Genomic DNA, 19,539 nt, shown 5'->3' with positions numbered 1-19,539 from the left:
GTAACGATGGTAGGAATCTGTTCCAGAGAAAGATAACGACGTCCATGTATGTCTTTTCAGCTTCCGCAACAATTAGAAGTGTGTACGACTCATGTATGAGCTGTAGGGATGCTGCAGCAACGTTTTCCATTCGTATTCGTGCTGTTTATGGACTGCAGCACTGCCGATTTGCGAGTGAGTGTCGTCATAGAGAATGAGCTGCCTAGCCTTGAGCAACTGACGACGAGTTTTGTGCATTTTTTATGCTCACGTTTCGCATTAATTTACGATAATACACTGCTGTCACGCTTATTTCACATGGGACTGCATCAGTCATGACGATTCCTTATGATCATAAGTATAAATCATCAGTTGTTTGAGTTTTGATTGAACGCGTCGAAAATTTTGTGGAACAGGAGATTCGGAAGGTTTCCACTCATTGGACTGTCATTTCTGCTCCGGTTTCATCAACAGAGACAATTCGACACACGAACCCTTGACCTTCACGGTCGAGCCGTTGTTTGAGCAAGGTAGTAATGTCCAGACGTTTCTGTTTCTCTTCAGCAATCAGTTGGAACCAAAATCACAGAAACTTTTCTCTTCTGCAAACCATTTCTCAGAGTTCGGGGGAATTCTTGAGACTTCAGAGAATTTCTCACAAGTCGTACACAGACGCTTCTTCCTGAGCGTCTGCCACAAGTTCTTCTACTGACGTTTTTGGCCTTCTGAGTTATGGATTGTCGTCTACGCTCATACGACATCCACCGAAACGATTAATGCAAAGTGAAACTGTACTAGGGTCCACTGTAAACTCACCACAAACTTTTCACTTAACGCACTGTGGATCTTGATGTACGACCTCTGGTCTTCAACAGTCACACTACCAAAGTCCCCCACAGGGTCCATTTCTAAATCTCGTCAATTTCAGATCAGAGTACACACCAAATAAACAAAAACTGTGCTTCTTCCTCAAGCTCCCAATTAAATTTGACGTAATTCTCGTTGTTGTTGCATCAAACAATCCGCAGTAATACCAACCTCTGTATTATTTATGAAACGTCCCGTATAAGAAGGATAAAGAACGAACCCGAAAAATTACAGACCAATATCTTTAACATAGGTTTACTTCAGGATCCATGAACATATACTCAGTTCGAATGTAATACACTACTGGCCATTAAAATTGCTACAACAAGGAGAAATGCAGATGATAAACGAGTATTCATTAGACAAATATATTATACTAGTGCTGACATGTGATTACATTTTCACGCAATTTGGGTGCATAGATCCTGAGAAATCAGTACCCAGAACAACCACCTATGACCCTAATAACGACCTTGATACGCCTGGGCATTGAGTCAAACAGAGCTTGGATGGCGTGTACAGGTACAGCTGCCCATGCAGCTTCAACACGATACCACAGTTCATCAAGGGTAGTGTGTATTGTGACGAGACAGTTGCTCGGCCACTATTGACCAGACGTTTTCAGTTGGTGAGAGATCTGGAGAATGTGCTGGCCAGGGCAGCAGTCGAACATTTTCTGTATCCAGAAAGGCCCGTGCAGGACCTGCAACATGCGGTCGTCCATTACCCTGCTGAAATGTAGGGTTTCGCAGGGATCGAATGAAGGGTAGAGCCACGGGTTGTAACACATCTGAAATGTAACGTCCACTGTTCAAAGTGCCGTCAGTGCGAACAAGAGGTGACCGAGACGTGTAACCAATGGCACCCCATACCATCACGCCGGGTGATAAGCCAGTATTGGGATGACGAATACACGCTTCCAATGTGCGTTCACCGCGATGTCGCCAAACATGGATGCGACCATCATGATGCTGTAAACAGAATCTGGATTCATCCGAAAAAACGACGTTTTGCCATTCGTGCACCCAAGTTCGTCGTTAAGTACACCATCGCAGGCGCTCCTGTCTGTGATGCAGCGTCAAGGGTAACCGCAGCCATGGTCTCCGAGCTGATAGTCCATACTGCTGCAAACGTCATCGAACTGTTCGTGCAGATGGTTGTTGTCTTGCAAACGTCCCCATCTGTTGACTCAGGGATCTAGACGTGGCTACACGACCCGTTACAGCCATGCTGATAAGATGCCTTTCATCTCGACTGCTAGTGATACGGGGCCGTTGGGATCCAGCACGGCGTTCCGTATTACCCTCCTGAACCCATCGATTCCATATTCTGCTAACAGTCATTGGATTCGACCAACGCGAGCAGCAATATCGCGATACGATAAACCGCAATAGCCATATGCTACAATCCGACCTTTATCAAAGTCGGAAACGTGATGGTACGCATTTCTCCTCCTTACACGAGGCATCACAACAATGTTTCACCAGGCAACTCCGATCAACTGCTGTTTGTGTATGAGAAATCGGTTGGAAACTTTCTTCAAGTCAGCACGGCGTAGGTGTCGCCACCAGCGCGAACCTTGTGTGAATGCTCTGAAAAGCGAATCATTTGCATATCACAGCATCTTCTTCCCGTCGGTTAAATTTCGTGTCTGTAGCACGTCATCTTCGTTGTGTAGTAATTTTAATGGCCAGTAGTGTATATTTCATTGAGTCAGAAGGGCTTCTGTCCACAGTCAGCATATTTTTAGAAAGCACCGCACATGCGAGACTCAGCTTGCCCTTTTCTCTCGTGAGATCCTCCGAACCGTTGATGAAGGGCATCAGACGGATTCCATATGCCTAGATTTCCGAAACGCACGTGACACGATGCCACACTGGCGACAGTTAACGAAGGTACGAGCATACGGAATATGTTCACAGATACGAGAGTGGCTAGAAGAGTTCTTAAGTAACAGAACCCAGTATGTTGTCCTCGAGGGTGAGTATTCATAAGAGACGAAGGTATCGTCAGGTGTGCCCCAGGGAAGTGTGAGAGGACAGCTGCTATCTTCAATATACAGAAATCATCTGGCGGACAGGGTAAGCAGCAGTCTGCCGCTGTTTTCTGATGATGCTGTGGTGTATGGGAAGGAGTTATTGTGATGAACGGCAGCCACCTCTACACGTAGAAAAATGTGAGTTAATGCAGATAAAGAGGAAAAACAAACCCATAATGTTCGACTACAGTATTAGTAGTGTGCTGCTTGACACAGTCATGGTGAATAAATATCTAGGTGTAGCGTGGCAAACCAAAATGAAATGGGATGAGCATATAAGGACTGTAGTAAGGAAGGCGGTTTATTGGGAGAATTTTAAGGAAGTGTGGTTCATCTGTAAAAGAGACTGCATATAGGACACCGGTGCAAGTCGTTGTTAAGACTGTTCGAGTGTTTGGGATCTGCAGCAGGTCGGATTAAAGGAAGATATCGAAGCAAGTGAGAAGCCGGCAGCTAGATTTGTTACTGGTAGGTTCTAACAACATGCAAGTGCTATGGAGACGCTTCGGAAACACAAATGGGAATCACTGGAGGGGAGACGACGTTCTTTTCGAGGAACACTATTCAGAAAATTTAGAGAACAGGAATTTGAGGCTGACTGCCGAATGTTTCTACTGTCGCCAAAGTCATCTCGCGTGAGGCCTATGAAGATAAGATCACAGAGATTACGGCTCATACAGAGGCATACAGATAGTCGTTTTTCCCTCGCTCTGTTCGCGAGTGGAAGAGAAAAGGAAATGACTAGTGGTGGTACAGGGTACCCTCCGCCCCGCACCACACGGTGACTTGCAGAATATGGATGTAGATGTAGATATAGACACTGCCTTTAGCCTTCACAGCGCCCTCCACTGGGCGGACAAGAAACTCCACAAATTTCTTCAGACCCGTAACACAGCGGGAATCACCCGCTGACGATTATTCGGTAAAATTGCCACTCTGTAATTTGCAGTTTCTTCGTTGCTTCATTTCACCCAGTGGTAAAACTAGTGACAGATGTTTTGCACGCGATAATGGTCTGGTGATTCAGCGGGCCACTCAAGGTGTGGTGGGTTGACTGTTTTTGTCAGACCATGAATGTATGCGCGCCGTCCTATAGACATGGCTGCTTCTCTTATCTTGTAAGATGGTAGTGTCCGTAGCACACTTATCACAAAAATAAAGGAGAAATGGGAACGCTTGGCGACCGAGGATGATGAAACAGACTTCGTGGTTCATGTCCACGGTAACCTGAAAGAAGCTGGTCCAAGTGGCGGTTGGAAAAATACCCAAAAAAAAAATCACAGAACCACTTTGGACCTGAGCTTCGCGCCCTGCACACAGCAGGGTAAACGTCTCTCGTGGCCGTCGGTGTCCAGGGCGCCTCGCATCATTTCAGACGTGCTGAAATCGCGACATATCGGTTCACGCTAAATGCCTCCCCACAGCTGCAGCTCGCTGCCTGTGTTAACTAGCCCACTGAAGATGCGTATCTTAACTGTGCAACTGCGAGCAACGGCGTTTCTCTAGGCATCTGACTCAAAGTTTCCGGTCTCTGAAGTTCCCTTCGTGATGATAGCCCGGAAAACGGCCCTGCGTTCTATGACAGCACAGTTCGTGTCATGTTTGAAACCCACTGCCATTGACCAGGAGAGTCACTCGTCTCCGCCATCTGCCGTTTACGATCTTTTTACGACCACTGCCGTTACGCAGCGTCAAGTGGTTGCGACTGGTACACCACTCCTTACACACATGTTGGACGGTCCACGTTGATACACCAAAAAATCGGTAACTACTTTCACGGCACAGTCATGGGCACTTTGAAACACAATAGCCGCTTTCTGCCATTCTTTAATATCTCCGCGTCGATACATCGCAATCATCAACACAACTGAGATGGGTCGATGCGGAGATACTACAGATACAAGCAACTGACACATCCACGCAGCGATTACCTCCACATCGTCACGACTGACGACAGCAGTCGAGTGTCACGTGACTGTGTGACACTTGATTACGTAAATATTTGCCGTTCCCAGGCAGAGAAAAATCTTTCTGACCCTAATTTCGACATAAATGTACCACCAAGTAAATTACATCTGTTCGTAATTGACTTCTACAGTTACTGCTGCTGCTTATAATACGAGTGGCGTTCACTAAGGAATGCAATGGTTTTTTTTCTGAAAGCGGGTTGGTTTTATTCACGATTACAATACACAATATTATCCTCCACTCTTTTGTCTACAAAACCCTATGATTCAACATACTCTCCGTTCAATACGAAGACATAACGCCGCCTAACTGGCAGGGCCTGTAAGCTCGCGTGGTATCACCCTACTGGTCCACACTGGAGCCCACGTCTCGCTGTATCAATAACGTTCCCATCATGCACATACTCCAGCCCGCAGAGTGCATTCTTCACTCAGACAAACATATGGAAGTCAGAAGGGGTGAGATCCGGGCTGCAGGGTGGATGAGGAAGAACAGTCCAGTGAAGTTTTGTGAGCACCTCTCGGGTGCGCAGGCTTGTGTGAGGCCTTGCATTGTCATGGAGAGGGAAGAGCTCTGTCGCATTTTTATGGCGACGAACGCGCTGAAGTCGTTTCTTTATTTTCCTGAGGGTAGCTTAGTACACTTAGGAGACGATCGTTGTACTATCAGAGAGGAAATCAGAATAACCCCTTCTGAGTCCCAAAAGACAGTCGCCATCCCTTAACCGGCTGAGGGGACGGCTTTGAACTTTTTGATCTGAAGAGAGGTGGGTGACGCCGCTCCATGGAATGCTGTTTTGTTGCCGGATCGAAGTGATGATCACACGTTTCATCACGTATGACGATGTTCGATGAAAGAATTGTCACGACCAGGCTCGTACCGTGCAAGCAATTCCTCACTGACGGTCCTGCGGTGCTTTTTACGGTCTTCTGTTAGGCGGCGAGGAACCCAGTCGGAACACATCTTCAAGTACCTCAACGGGTGGACGAGTGTGTCCGCACTACCAACAGAGAAGTGCAGTTGTGCAACGAAGTGTTTCCGTCCGTCACCTCGAATGAGAGTGTCCGCAAGTTGCAACAGTGCAGCAGTCACAGCTGTGTGCGCTCTTACAGCACGCGGGAGTTCGGACAGGTCTGCGCGACCTTGTTGCAAAGATAACAGACGCCTTGCCCAACGACTCACCGTGCTTTTGTCCACTGCCTGGTCTCATAGAGCAAGCGTCTTTGAGTTTTCGCCAAAAGAAACTCAGTGACAACTCTCTGCTTGGAACGCATCTCCGTTATAGACACAATTTTCAAGGCTACATAGAGCGCCGCCACCTGCTGTAACATGTAACTGTAGAAGCGAGAATACTCACGCTTTTCCACAACAAATTCTGCATTAGCCACGAAAAAATTGCGTTATATTATTTACTGAACGCCCCTCGTAATAATAATAATGCGTACTGAACCCAGTACATTCACATCAGCAAAGAGTGCTTCCCCTGTAGTAAATTCTTCGAACACATCTTCACAGTATCGTTGCTGAGTTATATAAGAGTTCATATAGAGGAATTCGACACTGTTGACTCAATCCTGCGTAATGGATGGCCGTAAATAGCAAATGAGTCTTTTCAGGTGTATCAAAGGGCAGTCAGTGAACAATTGTTTGTAGCAGCTGACAAATATATTCCTTGTGCAATCTCCAATTTAGGAACAGATGTCGAGGGTGGTTTCCTTGCAACCTTCTATACAGAGTACTTAGTAACGAGGTTTTTATTCTATTGATCTTCACATATACTTTAAAATGAATAACCTCATCACTAAAATACTCTTCCAAGTCGTATTTGTAATTCTTCATCAGTTTTATACCACATTTCTATAGTTCAGTGTTGTCTCGTCCAAGAATTACTACGTCGACCGCTGTGGACAAGCGGTTCTAGGTGCTTCAATCCGGAACCGCGCTGCTGCCACGATCGCAGGTTCGAATCCTGCCTCAGGCACGGATGTGTGTGATGTCCTTAGGTTAGTTAAGTTTAAGTAGTTCTAAGTCTATGGGACTGATGACCTCAGATGTTGAGTATCATAGTGCTTGGAGTCATTTGAACCAAGAATTACTCAGCAACTCACAATTGCTGTACAACTCTTCCAAAGATTCTTTTTTTCCTTTTTCGCAGTTCGGACGTAGTTCTGTTGATAATAGCCGGAAATGTATTCATCCGATAATTTCCTTTTCCTTCGCTGCTACGTCCATTTCTTGGCTTTCTCTTTTCTGAAGTTGTTTTTTACATATATATTTTACTCATTTCGATGGCAGTGTTTTCATACCTTTCATACATAGGACGATTCTCTCTAACGTATTCAACAAAAAATGGTACGACTGTACTCGATCTAACTGTCGATATCAACAGTTTGTAGCAATTTACTTACAACAGTTGTCCCACCTTTTGAGTGCCATCATCTTAAATGAGTTTCAAACCTGGTATGATTTCTACCCATATAACATTGACCAGAGTGTTTGTGAAGGTCTTTTTACGGAGACGGAACTAATTAACTTTGGCGGCAAAATAACCCAACGGCTCGTTGACGCTGAGAAGAGAGTGTACGCATAAAATTGTGGCAAGAAATGGAAAAATGATGTCACTGGAAGGCAACACTCCAGCTGCTCACGGTCGTACCAAGCAAAGAGAGTGGACTGCACACGGAATATATACAGCAAGAGGGCAGATTTTTTTAGTTCCAGCTTGGAGACCAGGGTAAGTACCAGCCATAATGCTTGCATCGACATGTGACTAACCGCAGAAAAAGTGAATTCCTAAATCATATTTATTTAATCAGTTTAATCAGCTAATTCTTATGCTTTGTGCCCTCAATTTGGGACAGAACAGATATTTCAACAGAAAATTCGTCGTTAGATAAATAACTTGTAACAAAAAATAGCTGATTCACCGGGATGCAGTCTAAAACGGTGGAAAAATAATTTCCTTCACTTCATCAATTTCACCATCCTTTCTGACAGAATTGATACAAACTCTTCACAAGTTTGCAAAGAGATACATGACGTGCTTGTTTTCCTTTGTTTCCATAACGTTCTGTACGTTTAGGGTCCAATTTTGTTATTACTCGTAGCTGAAGTGACGCCTCGAAACTGCATTACATTACAATCCGTAACTATGTTTCGTAGTACAAGAAAAGTTATGTCGGTATTTTTAGATAAAACTTTAAATCTCCAAAAGTACTGTATATAATGGTCAGAGGTTTTAACAGTATAGCTGTAGTAGCAGAGCGAGACTGTATGAGGAGTTTTAAATAATTCTAAGATACGTTAATGATATTTCCTTCAGATTCATATGGTGCGAGAACACACATGTCGATAGTACGCCAGGCTGGTTCACAAACAGAGCGCAAAGCGTCAGCTGCTCGGTGCTCTCCATCCCATCTACTCGAAATAATCTGCTACGTCACACACCGTTTGTGGACATAAAGCTATTTTTAAGTGCATTTGAGGATCATATAACTCCATGATTATTACTAAATCCCTTTGTTAACCAAACAAACCAACTCAGAATAACCCTAGTGTCCTAACGAAATTCAGTACCAACCAGACTGTTGTAACTAAATAGTTGCGAAACATTACACACTTTTACAGTATTAGATCGGATTTCTAACACTTTGGACTTGATAGCAATATATCGAAATCGTTTTACCAATTTTTCCTAAAATAAGTTTTTCTATCAAATTTCCATTTTTAACTTCTCTCTAGAACAAATGATTGTGCATTTGACAAACTGATTAGGTTTCAGTTTTTTCTTTAAAACCGAACATCATTTAAATGTTAGCCATTACAAATATTCTAGCATACTGAAATGTACCAAATTATATCGCGTGCTTTACATGAAAGATCTATGGTGGGAATTCCTTTTTCTCCGCAGAAACGATATCCACAAAACTCGCTATGTTGAGTCCACACGGAAATACATCGCCTGCGTTATGAAGAGAAACTGGTGTTGGGTGTTCCTCCTCTTCCTATTACGCACATGGAATAGTACTTGGAACGACGTTCGGTCCTTAAGTACACAGTCTGGTACCAGTGAAACTCGTTTCAGGTTTACAACAACGCTGTACCTTCAAAACGTAGTACTTCTGTGTCAACTGAACTTTGCACCCTGTGAGGAAGAAAAGTTTTACCTGTCGTTTCTGGTCATAAGCTGCACTAAGCAAGTGCTATAGACTCTCCTGAAGAATATACACTTTATAAATTTCAATTAGTCAACAAAAATAATGGAAAGAACTCCATATCCTCTAATAGTGTCATTCAATACAGCATTATTCAGTAGAATGTGAACAGAATATAATAAACGGATAATACGAGGAGTGTTCAATATGTAATGCAACCTCGGCCCGTTTCGCTTGACGAATGTAGAATTTATTGTGGGAAATCGTGGAATAGCCCCTGCAGTTTCGTTAAGTTTCGATAGCTAGCGGCGCTATACGTTGTCTTTAAAATTCTTCTGTAACGGAGGTTTGTTCCAAGCAGGGATCTGTCACTGTGTTTTTTTTTTTTTTTTGAGAAGTATAGCATTGCAGATAGTTGTAGGCGCCTGGACAATGTCTGCTGAGACTTGACAGTGGACAAAAGTACGGTGAGTCGTTGGGCGAGGTGTCTGTCACCTTCGCAACAAGATAGCACAAATTTTTCCGATTTCCCGCGTGCCGGCTGGTCGCATGCAGCTGTGACTCCAACAGTGTTGGTACCCACTGACGCTTTTATTCGAGCTCATGGACGGACCACAGTCAAACATCTGTCTGCACAATGGACGTCTCAGTGGTGCTGACACACACGGCCACCAGTCGGGGCACTCGAAGGTGCACGCTCGCTCGGTATTTTCACCGCCCAACAGAACACCATAAGCAGCAACGGGTGACCATCTGCGCCGAGTTGCTTGCGCGTTTCGAGGCTGATCAGTGGACAGGAGATCAACGCACACTCGCCGGTACTTGAACGTCGATAGTTTTCACCACCATGTACACAGGATAGCGGCCTTGATCACGTTAATACACGGAGCAAAAATTGTTTCTGACGACGACACCTTCAGTTTGAATTGCAGCGCTGGAGAGACGTGTTCAGAGAGAATGGTTATAGCAAGAGAGAGAGAGAGATCGCATACGCTTTCAGGTGCCACGGAGGAAGGACGCCTTGTGTATCTGTTGAAGATGTCAAGCCGGCTGCTTTCCTGCCACACTGTGGGGCAACAAGCAGCGAGTTAGGGCGTGTGTTGCGGAGACGTATACTGGGACCAATGTTCTGGCCCGCCTCCGAGGTGCGATATACGCTGCGCCCTGTTAAAGACGACATAGCTCTTCCTGTTCCCGGTGTGTATGGTGTCCGACGTGAATGCGGTAGCATCTATATGGGTCAGACAGTTCGCAAAGATGCAGAGTGTTGTACGGAGCACAAGCGACATATTAAACGAAGGGAGCTCGACAAGTCACTATACCAGAGCACTGCCTGGAAAGTGGACACAAAATATAGTTCGAATACAACAGAGTCTTGGCTCCTGCGTCATCGTACTGGGATCCCGGTATAAAAGAGGCGGCTGAGATTTTGAACAGAGACCAGGGCACACAATGAGCAGTGTGCAAGGGGTGGGCTTTGGATGTCGAAACGGAGCAATGGCGGATGATGCTTCACGCATGTTGGGAGGCGGGAGCGGCAGTTTCAGGCGCTGCTCCGCCCCCTCGCGCCACCCGACACAACTCGCTCCAGGGGCTGGCCGGAGCTGCTGTGATCTGCCCAACACACCCTCCGCGCACCCGTCTTTTCGGCTTCCTCTGACAGCTGCCAGAGGCCGCAGTCGTAGCCGAGTAAGCAGAAATCAGTGCCAGCCAGCCCCGGCAGCTAGTGGTTCTACTCGTCTCAACGATGACGGAGAGGGCCACCGAGAGCTGGAGCATTTTCTTCGAACTGACGTGGCTTGAAAATCGAGAAGATCTTATGTAGTTAGCAATGTTCAAACAGATAAAAATCAATTCGGTTTTCAAGCCGCGTCAACTCTAATAAAATTCTAGAACTTTCTAAGACTGTTTACGCCATAGAAAGTTCGAAAATTTTATTGGAACTGACCTGCTTCAGTGCTTTTATTCCTGACGACGATGGCGGAGAAAGTAGTCGAAAGCTCCACAAGTTTTATTCGAGTTGAGGCGGCTAGAAAACCGAGAAGATTTCCTTCAGACGCGGCGGCGTAAAAGACACTGTGGACACAATGTTGAGACACTTGTAGTCCACATATGACTAATATGCCTTCTAGTTCAGAGATACCTTGGTTCTTTTCAGTCCGTTTGTAATGCGCCAAATTTAAAGTACAGTACACGGTGTTATCGCAATCTTATCATCGGGGATGACTGTTTTTGGAAGAATCGAGAATTTATTTATGGGATTGTAAAGTTTTCTTACATGCGGGTGTCTTAAAATACCGCTCGACCGCTACGGTCGCAGGTTCGAATCCTGCCTCGGGCATGGATGTGTGTGGTGTCCTTAGGTTAGTTAGGTTTAAGTAGTTCTAGGGGACTGATGACCTCAGATGTTAAGTCCCATAGTGCTCAGAGCCATTTGAACCAATTTTGTCTTAAAATTTTGTAGATTTTGTCGCCTGATGTGCATAAAAAGCGGATTCCAGTCACTTCAGCGAGTTTACCAGTCCCAGCCGATTGCAGAGTCACGCCGTGCGGCAAACATTACAGCTACGGAGTAGCCGGCCTCTGTAAGATTACGGCTGCTAAAAAGAAATACCTATTGTTACAGAGAGAATTAGCGTGATATATTTGTTCGCCGTAAATGCTTCTTGGCTTGTCCCTTAAGAATTTTAGTCAGTGTCCCAAAAGTTAGTCTCTAGAGATGGTCTCACGAGTTGACCTAGCTGAGCGAGTTGCAATGATAGGGTCGCAATAAGTTTGTGTCCTACAGGGTTTAGACTCGGGAGAGTTCAAACCAAGTCTTAAGATGTTTAGATAGATACTTTGAAAATATTTTTCTTTTGTTGGAGAAAGTAATTGTTCGCCGATTCAGATGGACTTTAAGTTCACAGTGTGGAGGGACAGAAAATCAGTTTGTGATGAAACGTACAATTTAGAGAGAAGTGGCACTTGAGACTACGATTAGTTGAAGTCTGAGATGAGTTTCTCCTGTTTGTTAATTTTGTGCTGACGCAATGGCTGAACGTTGGATTGCTTGAAGCCAAAAGTTTGTAGGCGTACCGTGTCTCATTAGGTAGGAAATTTTCCGTTGGTGTGTGGAAGAGGAAAGACCTTATCACGCGAAGTCATTATTTGATTTTGTGAGGTGGATTATATCACGCGCTAAGGGAATAGTGGCGTTACGTTGGTGTGTTGTGGTTGTGGAGTAGGAAGCAAGCACTTAGGAGTAGTACCTTTCCGATTTTGTCTTAGGGTGTATTTCGTGACTTCACAGTGAGCGTAGTTTATTGTAATATATACTGGAAATCCCTCTCGAGATACGCCGAAAGCCTCATTGTTGTTGTGAGGAGAGCGGACGTCCTACGTCGTTAACTGGAAGTTGTCGGGGATTTGCATACGCGGTCTCGACTTAGTAGCTTTTCCCATGATGCCTAAAGGACAAAGAAAGAATCGTTTTATCAAGGATACTTTAATTGTCTCTTTATCTATATAACGAGTGCTGCGTGATTAAGTATTTAAATATTAGTGGGTTCGAGGAAAGTCAAAATCTGAAGTGGTTAAGATCTGTGTCCCGTTTAAATTACACACAGTATAAAAGTGGCGGTAACTCTCAGGTTCCTTGTTTAATTTTCTTTTTCATTTTTCCTTTCGCTTAGTCGAGTTTTGTGTAGTTAACCAGCACTCGTAACAAAATATGTTAACGAAATAATGACAGGCAATAAAGATATGGATTTTCTGTTTTAAACTATAAAAACGAGTCCCCGACTACAATTTATAACCGAATTGTTACTGGAAAGATATTTGAAAGTAAAGTTCGCTATTAAAGCACATCAATAATTTGCCTATATAGCAAAACATTAAATACAAGTAACAGATATGTAAAGCAAACAGGTGGCGTTGTGTCGACGTAAATTTCAGAGATCCTAACCCTCAAGGAAACTGGAATAATAATTTACATTTGTTAATTTGCAACTAGAGGAAAGATATTAATGATTTAAGCAACGAGGAAGTGAGTTTACGCTTTATGAAAGACAATTCTTTTTAAGAGAAGGAAATTTCATTTAGTTCATATAGGTTGAGCGTTTTTAGTCGTTATTAAGACGTTATAGCTCGATTCACCCAATGATCTTGTTCCAGCGAGGCGCTACGTGTAGACGTCATCGTTGGCCAACAACGACGGATAGGTAAAAATTAAATCACGCCTTTGTAAGTTGAAAGTATACTTAATTTTATGTAAAAGTACTTAAAGGCCACGTTGAGGTGATGTATTTACATGATACTTTGAAGCTTTGTTAGGAAAAGCATTTAAGTGGAATCAGCGAGTCAGACAGCCCGCATTTATTAATTTTATACGTTGGTGGCATATTATTTTACGCCGTTGCTTAGCGAAATTCGCCGTCCTATTGTCAGCTCATATAATGAAAGATTTTAGTTTATCGCTGCAAGTATTAAATTGGAATATCTGATTTCTATCCATCGTATACTCCTGTGCAAAATACTTTTTCATCGTGATTGAGGTTAGCTTTGGTAGTAGTTAACCTTACGAACCTAGTCATGTCATGTGAACCAAATACCTTATTAAGATTAATGTTAAAATATCCCGGTAGCTACCAATAGCCCCATTATACCACTAAAATAGTAATTTTGGCAATTCTTCAGCACATAGCGTCGTTGTAGTGACAGATAGTGTGATCTGTAGAGAGAGAAAATTAACATCCAACCATGCGTGTCATCATTGTGTCTGGATGGACGATCATTCCTGAATACACATATTACGTCGTTGATCTTGGGCACTGTCTTGTCTGCACAGTTAAGTGACGTGTTCCAAGGTACAGCCTACACTGTTCGGCGTTGTTTTCTGCCCTACGTTTCGCAGTGTTGTTAGAGTCTTAGAGTCTGCTCATACTATGTTAGTTCTAGGAGCAGTTTGTGTCTAAAGGGTGACACAATACATGTTGCAAAGATCACCTCGCTAAAGCTACGGTTTTGTGCCCTTGCCCTTCACCTTCTGTTTCGATTTGAAACATTTCTATGTCCTAGACGAAACAGGCTTGGAAAGTTGAGGTTGATTTAAAATCCTATTATTTGCAATACTCCCTTAAGTTCTTCAAAGACCCGCTGACAGTCCTCTGTCCATCTATATGGCACATTCTTCTTTAACGGTGTCCTCAAAAACGCGTTCTGAATAAACGTCTTGTCACAAATTGTCTATAAATTCTGAATAATCTCAGCATACTCTTCAATACCTTTCGATTAGCAAGTGCTCTGACAGTTTCATATTATCAGCATCAAGTAAAATACCTACACCACTGACAGCGTGTCCCATGAACTTCATTTCTTGTTTTCGTAAATTGCATTTTGCACAATTTCAACTTCTTTGCATCACTTTCTATAGCTTCTAAAACTGTATCCAACAGCACAGAATGTTCTTAACAGCTAGGAATCGAAATCAACACATCGTCCACGTAGATTGTAATTCTCTTTAACAATTCGTCAGCTATGACTTAGGACATTGTCCTAACTAAAGCACAGGCTTCGATTGTCACCTCAAAAAGTACCATCTTTTATTGGTAACACAGTACCACAAAGCCGGGCGGAGTGACGGTGTGGGTTAAGTTACGGTTTGCGCGGCCCCTCCCGCTGGAGGTTCGAGTCCTCCCTCGTGTGTGTGCTGTTGTTAGCTTAAGTTAGTTTAAGTAGTGGGTAAGTCTAGGGACAGATGACCTCAGCAGTTTGATCCCTTAGGAATTCACACATAAAAGGAAGACAGTCTCACAAATAGGAAAGCTGCGTACATCCTGCTGTCTTCTGCTAATGGTAGGTTCCGAGACCCTTAAGTTACATTCATAGATGTGACAAAATTTTGCACATTTAAATCTCTGTAATAATTTCTTTACATTTTTAGGACCCACCACTCACTGGTAATGTCATTTTGTTTAAGGCTTTTGCATCCAATACAAGTGTGATTCATTGTCTATTTGGGTAAGACAAATAAGGAATTATTACAAATGCCCTGTTCAAAAATGTTCCATTTGAGCGTTTCCTGAATCATTTCCGTTAGTGCTTTCTTATATATATTGACCCAGGAAATGGCTTCCTAAAAAATGTGTTATATTCGTGTGTGGTTAGATAACATTCATAACCTCGAACTGACCTTAGCTTCTCAGAAAGTATTTCATTATGCTTCTGCAAGACCTGACTTAGCTCATTCTTCTGCGTTTCTGTCAAATCCGATATTTCCTGTACTCTCTCTTCAGTTCGTATCTCGACATCTCGGATTTCAGTGGTTTCTACTTCCGTCCATTCTCCGTACATGTATTGTTTGTTATCTTCGCTGTTGTAGTCTTCAGTCCAAAGACTAGTTTGATGCAGCTCTCCCTGCTATCCCATCCTGTGCAAGCTTCTTCATCTCCGAATAACGACTGCAACTTACATAATTCTGAATCCGCTTACTGTACTCATTACTTGGTCTCTCTACAATTGTTACCCCCCTCCCCCCCCCTAGTATAACCCAATAGTAAATTGGTGATCCCTTGATCCCTCGGAATGTGTCCTGCCAACTGATCCCTTCTTCTGGTCAAGTTGTGCCACAAATTTCATTTCTCCCCAGTTCTATTTAGTAATTCCTCGTGATATGCTCACCTAATCTTCGGTATTCTGTGGCATCGCATTTCAAACGCTTCTGTTCTCTTCTTGTCTAAACTGATTATCGTCTATGTTCCACTTTCACCAAAATACTTTCAGAACAGACTTGATAAAACTTAAAGCTATATTCGATGCTATCAACTTCCTTTTCTTGCCATTAACGGTTTCCATTTTGTATGCTCTCAATTTCGGCCATCATCAGCTACTTTTATGTCCAAATAACGAAACTTATCTACTACTTTCAGTGTCTCGTTTCTTAATCTAATTTCTCGGCGTCGCCAGATTTAATCCGACTACATTAATTAGCCTTATTTTGCATTCTGTTTATGTTCGCCTTATATATTCGTTTGAAAGCACAGTTCATTCCGTTCAACTGCTCTTCCAAGTCCTTTGGTACCTCTGACAGAAATATAGTGCCATCGGAAAACCTCAAGCTTTTATTTCTTCTCCCTGAACTTTAATTCCTCCTCCAAATTTTTCTTTGGTTTCCTTTACTGCTTACTCAATATACAAATTGAATAACATCGGGAATAGCGTTGTAGTGAACTTTCATGGAAGATTTGGGAATCGAAAGGGTTGTTGCCAAGTTTGCTCCTCGGATTCTGACTGAAAATCAAAAAGAACATCGAGCTGAATCATGTCGTGCTTTGAAACAAGAGCCTGAAACTGATCCAGATTTTCTGTCAAGGGTCATTACTGCTCATGAGTCACGGTGCTATGGTTACGACCCAGAAACAAAACAAAATTCAAGTCAAGGGAAGACGTGATCGTCACGCCATGCAAAACAATGTCGTCAAGTCAAATAAAACATGACAACAATGCTGATTTGCTTTTTTGATGTCAAGGGAGTAATTCATTTAGAGAGTGTTCCCCCAGATCAGATCATCAATCAAACCTTTTATTTGAAAGTTTTAAGAAGATTGCGCAACAGACCCTATTTGTGACAGACTGGTTCTTCCACCACTAGAACGCACCTGCTCACACAGCCATTTGGCTAAAACTGGCATTGTTTCGCTGCCCCACGCACCTTCCTCGCCTGTCCTGGCTCCGTGCGACTTTTCCTTATTTCCGCGCGTGAGAAAGTGCATGAAAGAACATGGATTTCACAACACTGAAGAGGTCAAGAAGAAAAAACGAGTGAGTAGCTGTCAGCCATTCCTAAAGATGGCTACAAAAAATGTTTGGAACATTGTAAGAAGTGTATCAGTTGTAATTGAGAGTATTTTGAAGGGGATACGGTTGTTTTGTAAACAACTGGAAAATATATAGCTTTTAGAAAATAACTGCTACTTTATTGGGTACCTCTTGGTGTGTATGTACGTTCCACATCTCCTCAGAAACGACGGGACCAATTTCAACCAAACTTGGTGCACATATCACCTACTGTCTGGAAACATTCGCTATAGGATTAAATATCACTGCCTATCAAAGGTAAAGAGATTATCGCTTTCAACATTTTCACATCGGGCATGACGTTTTATTTTTCTGCTTCTTTACTACTAATTGTATTTGTGACACATTATGTAGACAGTCTTCATACATACCGTTGAATATACCTGCATAATTATATCTATATGCAACATATAGTTCAAGATATATCACATCATCGAAAATAGATCAACAAATATTACATCATCAACGCTGAGATGCGTGAAAATCTGCCGCGTCATGCAATTACTTTTAAATTAATTATTAGTCACTAGCTGAACCGATTTAGGAAAAAATTGATAAGGAAATAGACTGAATTCTGAGGAAGAACATAGGCTACTTTATAAAGTGTTCGTAATAGATACTAAGTTGAAGAATATCACGAATTGTAGAAAAATATTTACCCTTTCAAAAACCATTTAAGACTTTGACTTTTGATGTTCTTCATATTTGTGAAAATGATTTACTTGGTTGATATATGTTTCGTAATACGATTCAAAATACTGAATGCAAGGGTTATATAATCTTCAATGTGTTTATTCCATACTTCCGCACTATTTGTTGCATACTGTACACGTTGCGTAAAGTACAGCTACTGTGCACACTATCCAGTATTGGAGAACGAGGGTATTTGGTGGTTTGCAACGAAATTTACACATAATTTCAAACCTTTACGAAATTTATCTCGTTGCAACATTCACAAAATGGTGAAAGGTAAAAAGTTTCTGCTGTTCATGCAGTAATCTGTCGCGTCAGGCATGACGTCTTGATGTTTACACTTACTGCTTCTTTGCTACTAATTCTATTCGCGAGACATTTACCAGACAGTATGCAAATATGCTGCTGAATGTACCTACAAAATAATATTGCTGTACGACTCGTATGTAGTTCAGGTGATATGAAGGAAGGAGGCAACGGATAGATACAGTGGAAGCAGGAGACGGTCAGAGGGAGGGGAAAGCAGCAGGTGGATGAAGGCAGGGGCAGGAGGGGACGGACAGTGTGTCAGGAGTAGGTGCAACAGAGAAGGGGGAAGAGAGGTGCAAAGAGGAGAAATAAACACATACCACGGCAACGCCAAGTACTTAACTTGTTTACAATATGATCCTGCTGCAAAATTTTACATCCAAATTTCGTTCCCTGTCAATCTAATTCCTACAATTACTGTTATTATCCTTTCTTTCACAAAAATCTACCACGCTCCCCTTAAAAATACATATCCTTCATATCTCGCTTCTTTTACAACTGTTCTACTGCACCAATATAGAAAATTTTTGTTTAATGTGGCATTACAAGTAGTTTTGCTAACGGACTGAACCTGTGCTCTTACAGCCTGCAAACGTTAGCACCTTTACAGACTGCTATTAATTTTCCTCATCTTCTGTCCTATCATTAACGATGGTACTACTTTCTACTGGCTGCCATTCGGCTGGTTGCTGCTGTTGGTAATCCTCTGTCACAATATCTGCTTGTAGCAGGAGTGCCTCGTCCTCTATACCTTCCTCTACAATGGTTTAATCTTAGTTCATCTATTGTATTTACATATTCTTTGACCCTATCCTCATTTTGCCTAATGTGAGGCCTATAATGTCTATGTGCATTCTCCTCTGACTTCGTTAGATGTTCTATCCTCTCCAGACAGAAAATAAACTCATTAATGTCATCCCTGGGTACAGAATTTTTTTTGTTTGTCCAGTACAAACGCAACTTATTCTCAGTTCCCATAATAACCTTCTCAGTTGCTAATTCAGTGCTCAGCTACTTAAAGCTGTTGCCCAATTTTTCACAAACGTCTTTTAGAATCATACGTGGGGGTATTTCTTATCTCACGAAAAATTATTCAGCACTAAAATTTATTTCATCTTACCCCAATATTCCTCAAAGAAACCTGTTATTTATCTTCTGCTAAGTTTTCCCATATAGGAGCTTCTCCCATGTACTTCGTTGTCACAATGCCTATTTTCTGATTCTTGTTCCATAATATAGGCAATACATCCTCAAAGTTACTGAAGAATTCCTTATGCAGCACGGTTTAATTAGGGTCAAATCTCAAAAATTTTCTGTGGGTAACATGTAATTCTAGACGATTCTCCACGCCACAGTACCTCACATGAGCTTTACTGTTAGGTACATTTTGTTCTACTCTTTGTGAACTGCAGTCATCTTGATGCAAATTATCACTCAGGGCTGCACTACATTGTGTCAAGCTATTTTCCAAGTTGTTAACACTTGCTCGCACGTGCACACCAAACTCTTCGCACCTATATTTTGTTCCTAATTTTCAAAATATTATGTTTATTGTCACGTTGTTCTTCAACACAATTTTCTTGAACCTGAATTCAACTTTACCTCACGCTGTTTGTCCTCTTCACCAGCTTCCTCACTTTTCACTGCTACAGTAGCATTATTACATTTCTATTTCACTTGACCGATTTGTCCTTT

The 19,539-nt window shown here is 42.5% G+C and overlaps 1 protein-coding gene across 3 annotated transcripts in view; it reads left to right on the top strand.

Annotated features, from left to right (window-relative positions):
- The window catches only part of LOC126236531 (uncharacterized), a 350,541-nt gene that overhangs the window by 191,166 nt on the left and 139,836 nt on the right, over positions 1-19,539 (top strand). The gene's annotated exons all lie outside the window — the stretch shown is intronic.

This window comes from Schistocerca nitens, chromosome 2, assembly GCF_023898315.1.
Source record: "Schistocerca nitens isolate TAMUIC-IGC-003100 chromosome 2, iqSchNite1.1, whole genome shotgun sequence".
NCBI lineage: Eukaryota > Metazoa > Arthropoda > Insecta > Orthoptera > Acrididae > Schistocerca > Schistocerca nitens.
Note: the sequence above shows the minus strand (reverse complement) of the source record. Positions and strands in the feature narration are given on the sequence as shown.